Genomic DNA, 6,000 nt, shown 5'->3' with positions numbered 1-6,000 from the left:
GCACGTTGGCTTTAGTTTCAGCCTAATCTGCTTTCTATCTTCCTGAGATTCCTTAACATTTCTGGCTTCCCGATGGCAGTCTTTCTTGTTTATCAGAGCTGCTTTCCATTTATGACTTTCCTATGAAACCTATTTGTATGGACTTTCTAATGACGTTAGGCCGAGGGGTTGAAAATGTATGTTTTTAATCTGCTATTTTGAGCCAAGCCTCCACGTTTATTTTTGTCTTATTGTAGAATATATGGTTTATGCTGTCTAACAAACTTTGGAGAACTAGGCAGGTTAAAAATACCAAATACTTTAAACCTAAAGAAACATCCTAGAAGTTATCAAGATGTTCTGTGTTCATTTTCAAACGAGTATTTACTGCAAACACCTGTGACTCTGAAAGCTGTCAGTCATATGTCATTTTGCAGACAGTTTGGGGGCTTGTGTCCTAAACCATAGGGGCTCCAGAGGCAGAAGATATGATGGTTTATGCTTGGTGGAAGATTATTTCAGATCCCTCAGGCCCACGGGTGGGAAGAAGGGGTAGCCTGTAAGACTCACCCATCAAGGAACTTCATCTATTCGTTTCATTGCTCTATTTTTTGTGCCGGAGCCACATTGGTTGTTCAATAAACGAAGGGGAAAAAGAACTTGTTGCCCGGCAAGAAGGTGTCAGTTATGCCCTCACACTTCTCTTTTCCTGCTCTTAGATGAATGCCAGGAACCAGTGGCATCCTGTGGATCCAATCTCAAAGGCAGCCGTGTGTGAATTCTTTCAGCAGTGGTCTGGAGTCCTTCCTCTATCCATTAGCAAAACACAAGAGCCAACGTTCACCTAGTGCTTATTCTGTGTCACTCTTCTAAGTGCTTTATATGTGTACTCTCATTTTGTCTTTACAAACTCTCTGAAGTGGGCACTGTGGTTGTCTCCAGTTCACAGATGAGAAAACGAAAGCTCAGGGGCATTAAGTTGCCCATGTTCACATAGTTGTGGTAGTACAGCCAGGCTTTGCCCCGAGGCAATTGGATTCTGAAGGGACACAGAATATACCACCCCAAAATATGCCCCTTTGGCACATCGATTGTTTCGAGCTGCTGATTTTAAAAACAGACGTGCTAGAGTTCTGAAACACAAATAGAAGCTACCCTTTTGTAAGAGATATTTACATTTATGGGAGAAATCTCCACTTGTAGCATGTCCTCTGCCCTGTACCAGGAAGGGGGGTTGACTCTAAATCACTAGAAACTGTTATCAGTGGAGAAGGCAATGACTTAAATCTGCATAACAACCTGTCTCTTATTACTGTGCTTCCCCCCCACCCCCAGTCACCTCCCATAACTGACTCCCCACCCCCTCAACGTCTTCTTTTGTCTTTAGCTGAAGATGGTATTTGAAGTGGTCGCTTTCCTTGTGTCTCTCCCATGGATACAGGAGGTATACATGCTATTTAACTTTTGTTTGATTTCCTCCTGTTGATCTGTCTCATGTCAGTGTGATTCTTATACCAGCCAAAAGAAACTTGAAAAATGAAGAAAGAATTTTCCTCCCCAACAATTCTAAGGTCCACGTGCTGAACTGCTATGACGCGTTGCCTCCATGTCAGATCCTTCTTGCTGAACTTTCTCCGTTTTATCTTTAAAAATCTCTTGAAGCCTTTGTCCAGATCACGGCACCTGATTCCAGAGTCTCTTGGGACATGGCTTATAGGTGCTCAACCTGGGCTTTTATTAGCCAGTTCCATAAAGCCAAGGCACTGAGTCAGATCTGAGTCAATGCACTCTGGCCCAATGCAGTGTTCCCTTAAACAAAGATGTCTTGCATGAAGTATTATGTAAATCTGGTTGTAAATTCCCCTCATAAAAATCTGGAAAGGATAGAAACAATTTCTGAAGTTAACATTATTAGTAAGGAAATCGTCATTTAATCAATGTTGTACCGTCCTTTAGAAACGATGATACCTCTATTGATTTATGGACCACACATTTGTACATAAACTATTTTTTAACTCTATCACACACCTCATAAAATGAGCAGGACCGATTCACAAATGATGTAACAGTCTCTCTCCTCCCAAAGGAGATTTTTCCTTCCTGCCTGACAGACCCAGTGCCTTAAACCCAGCAGCCCATCTCTTATGCATTCATTTTTGGCTGGGTCATTTTCCAGGGTCGTACTCATAACTTTTAACCATATTTATAAGGAGTGAGGTATTATATTAAACCCATGGATTGATGCAGTATTTGGATTTAAAATGCTCCATTTTTGGCTCTACTTTGCCATGTTTCAGCCAAGTATACATATATCTGTGGGATGCGTTTTAGATTTTCCTTTGCTGCTTTCTGGCTTTCTGCTAGTTTATTTTTCCTTTACCTTTTGTAACGTTGCCTTCTGTCTGGACATTTTTAACTCTTGAGAACTGGAATAATATACACTAGAAGGAGCTGCAAATGATCCCACGGACGAGTCAGATAGTCATTGTTCAAAGACAATCCGTTAGGAGATTGCACAGTGTGTGTGGTTGGTGGGAGTGCAGGAGGAGGATGGGGTCCCTGTAAATAAGGATACCATTTTGGCCAATATTTGATAGAGGAGCCACTAACTTTATGCTTTAATGATCTGGAAAGGGCTGTTCCTGTGCACATTGATATTTATAGACTGGAAACTGGGAGGGAAATGTGTCTTGCCTGGAAAAGGTTAAAACAGATTTGTAACCAAAGAGATGTGTCTAAGGGGGCTTTTTTTCCCCTTTGAGACTTAAATAAGCTAAAAAACCTACCCTTCACTTAGATGGATTGAGTCCAGGTTTTCCCTTTTAAAAAAAGAATTGAAATTGGAGACCCCCACCTAGAATAGCAAAGGTCTCTTATACGAAGCCCTGTGTATGTGGGATCAGGTTTCTCTTTTTTGCAAACAGGATTGAATTGGAAACCAGCCTAAACCCGTCTCCCACCTCACCCCACCCCACCCCACCCCCGGGGACCCAAAGAATCATTTCAAAGCCTCAAATCCCAAGTGTAACTAAATTACAATAACCCTCCCCCCACCTAAAAGGTGAGCTATATCTAATACTCTTAAAAACAGAGCTAGCTCAGACCGGCTTGGATCTACATTTATGAGACCTGAGTACATGGCGAATAACATCACTTACAACTCCAAGGAAAATTTTACATGTGGGCTCCTTGGGTGTGTGGCTTTCATCTATATTGAGCTGACTAAAAACAATCCGCATTGTAAAATAAGTAGCAAATTTATTCTGTAGGATGGAGGGAGGGAGGACCTACTCTAAATGGAATCTACAAATCCTTTGTGTGTGTGTGTGTGTGTGTGTGTGTGTGTGTGTGTGTTGGGGGCGATGCGTGCAGAAGGGGGATAGTGCGATTTGTGTTAAATCTTTTGCAATCACACTCAAGTTGACAACAAGATAACATATCACTTAAGAGCCTTTAATTTCAGCAGAAGCTAATTATACAGCGGATGGTCTAAGGCCACTCACTCTGTCTTATCATCTTCCCTCTGAAAGCTCTGCGTTTTAAACCCAACCAACACAAAGACTGCAATCTATACAGGACTCACTGCCATGCACAAAGCCACTGCAGTTCGAAATTTCCTGAGGGACATCCTCTGCTACGCTGTGCCCCCACCCACACACGTATACAACAGACATCATGGCTACTGCCTCATGTTGTCAGCATCTGGAAGGCACGTGAACATTCTCTAGGATGAAACAAGCCTTGGGGTTTGGGTGCGATAAGTGAATTGCTAAATGAGTTTGCCCGTTCAATCCAAGTACTAACATGTAGATGTAATAAATACATTTGTCTGTGAAGGCAGACTCTGGCCTCTGGTACCTGCTGCTCTCAGGGACTTCAGGCTGGCTCCGTGTGCTCTTGGAAACGGAAATCTGTTCTTGTTTCTGATTTTTATTAATCTGCCTTCACAAGCTTGAATTTCTTATTCAGGACCTAGAAGTCTTAACAAGAGAAGTACAAAAGGCAGTGGAAATAGGAATGCCTGCTTCTGCTGCACAGAACAAAAGGATTCAGGTGAAAATGAGCAAAAATTGAATGCCATCTGAAAGTAGAATTTGCAACACTAGGTAGGAGCTGCTATGAATGTGGAGAATTTATTTTTTTTTTCCAAGTTACAAATTAAAAGGGGTTCTTCAGATAAAGAAAGATTTGGGGGAAAACAAGCTCAAACTGCCGTAAATCTGAGACAAAAATATTCGGAGTGGTAAGGAGAGACATTTGGAAGTAATAGCATTGTACCCCTCCTGAGTGGTTCCTTGATTTTAAGGAAGCAATCTTTTTTTTTTTTTCCTCAAAAAAAAGAAAAAAACCCTTTTGAACTTTCAGAACTCCATTCATTCGTGTTGATCTAATTTTTCAAGGCTAACAAGGCCGTCTGGGTGAAATTGACACTCGTTTCTAGGCATACATTACATGTCATAACCAGATTACTGTTTTCCTGATCCCTCTCCACTGTTTCTTCCTCACTGATGAGTCATTACATTGTGGGTTGCCACCTCAGGTCACCCGAGAAGGTCTCCATACATCATCACGGCTGGAATCTGTCACTTTTGACTGGCCCTTGTTTTGAAGCCTGCGATCTGGTGTTAGGGAAATCGGTACCCGTTGACCTTTCTGGCATAGACTGCTTGTTTAGCTTTTAGAGCCTTTAGGTTGATTAGACAGAGTGATTAAATCTCCCGGATATGTTCACTTACATTGAATGTTCTTGGACATTAATTTTAATGCTCTCTAAATGACTTGGCTTGATAGGTGTTAAGTGACCTAAATGGATAGAAAACAGCTCAGGGACCTCAAAAAGGCTTCCCCCCAACTTGGGTGGGGGAGTTTCTGAACCAGAGACCTTGCGGGAGAAGTCATTGTCGGTAGGTTCTCCATATCCTCTTACTTGTCACCGTCAGGAGGCTCCTGGTTACTTGGTTGACGGGAAGGTTGTGAGAGTGAGTAGAGGCAAAATGTGGAAAGGCAAACAGGCCAAATGGGCCAGCTTCAATCACAGTGCACCCCTGAGAAATTCTCCAGAGAAACATTTCATTTCTGAAGATAAATCTGGTTTAACTGCGAAAAAAACAAAAATAATTCCCCCAAAGCAAAGAAATCCCATGCACGACTATTTCTCTCCATGGCCAACCCCAAAGAAAGCAACAGACAATTTTTAATCTCCAAAAATGGTGTGGTTTCTGTGACTTGCCTTTCAGAATCAAGTATTTCTTATTCAGCTCGCATCTCTGGGCCAGTTGTACCTGAAAATCACATCTCAAGATGAAAATGTCAATTGACCCTTAATAATTGGCATTAGGGACAAAATGATTTCTAATCTGTGGGAACTCTGCTGTGTATAGTCCTTGTTAGAGTGCCATCAATACATATTAAAATGCATGTTAAAATCAAGATCATCAGAAAAATATTTTAATTCTTATTTAATGACAGTTGAATCATTGTCACATGTGATCAAGTAATGAGGGCTATGTGATTCAGCTAATGACATCTTTACTGATTTGAAAAATCTTAAAAAAGAATTCCCACCTAATTATGATGGACTTGCTTTCTCTTTATAAGGGAGGCTTTTTTTCAGAAAAAAAGCTAATAGAGAAATCCCATTTGAAAATCACAGTCAGTTTGACTTTAAGTGCATTTTTAAGGTTTCTAAAATCTATATTAAATAAAATGACATTTGAAAGACAGATTATAGGTTTTGGGCTTTAGCCAGTATTCACTGGGTAGCCACTCAGGGCACATGCTAGAATACCAACAGGGACAAGACAGAGAATTATGGAGACCCGTGTAGGTATACAAAGGACACACACATTTGGGGGAGGGGATACAAAGTGTTATGGGGGGAGGGGGGAGGCAGCTCTTTCCATGGTAGAGGTGATGTTAGAGGCTGGTATGAACTCAAACTTCCAGGGGGTGCTGTGATATGAGGCTGGTTCGTAGGCTAGTTTTAGGACAACTTTGGATGCCCAGCTCAAGTGAAAGTTG

This window comes from Lynx canadensis, chromosome X, assembly GCF_007474595.2.
Source record: "Lynx canadensis isolate LIC74 chromosome X, mLynCan4.pri.v2, whole genome shotgun sequence".
NCBI classification, from domain to species: Eukaryota; Metazoa; Chordata; class Mammalia; order Carnivora; family Felidae; genus Lynx; species Lynx canadensis.
The sequence above is the reverse complement of the archived record's forward strand: the minus strand, read 5'-3'. Positions refer to the sequence as shown.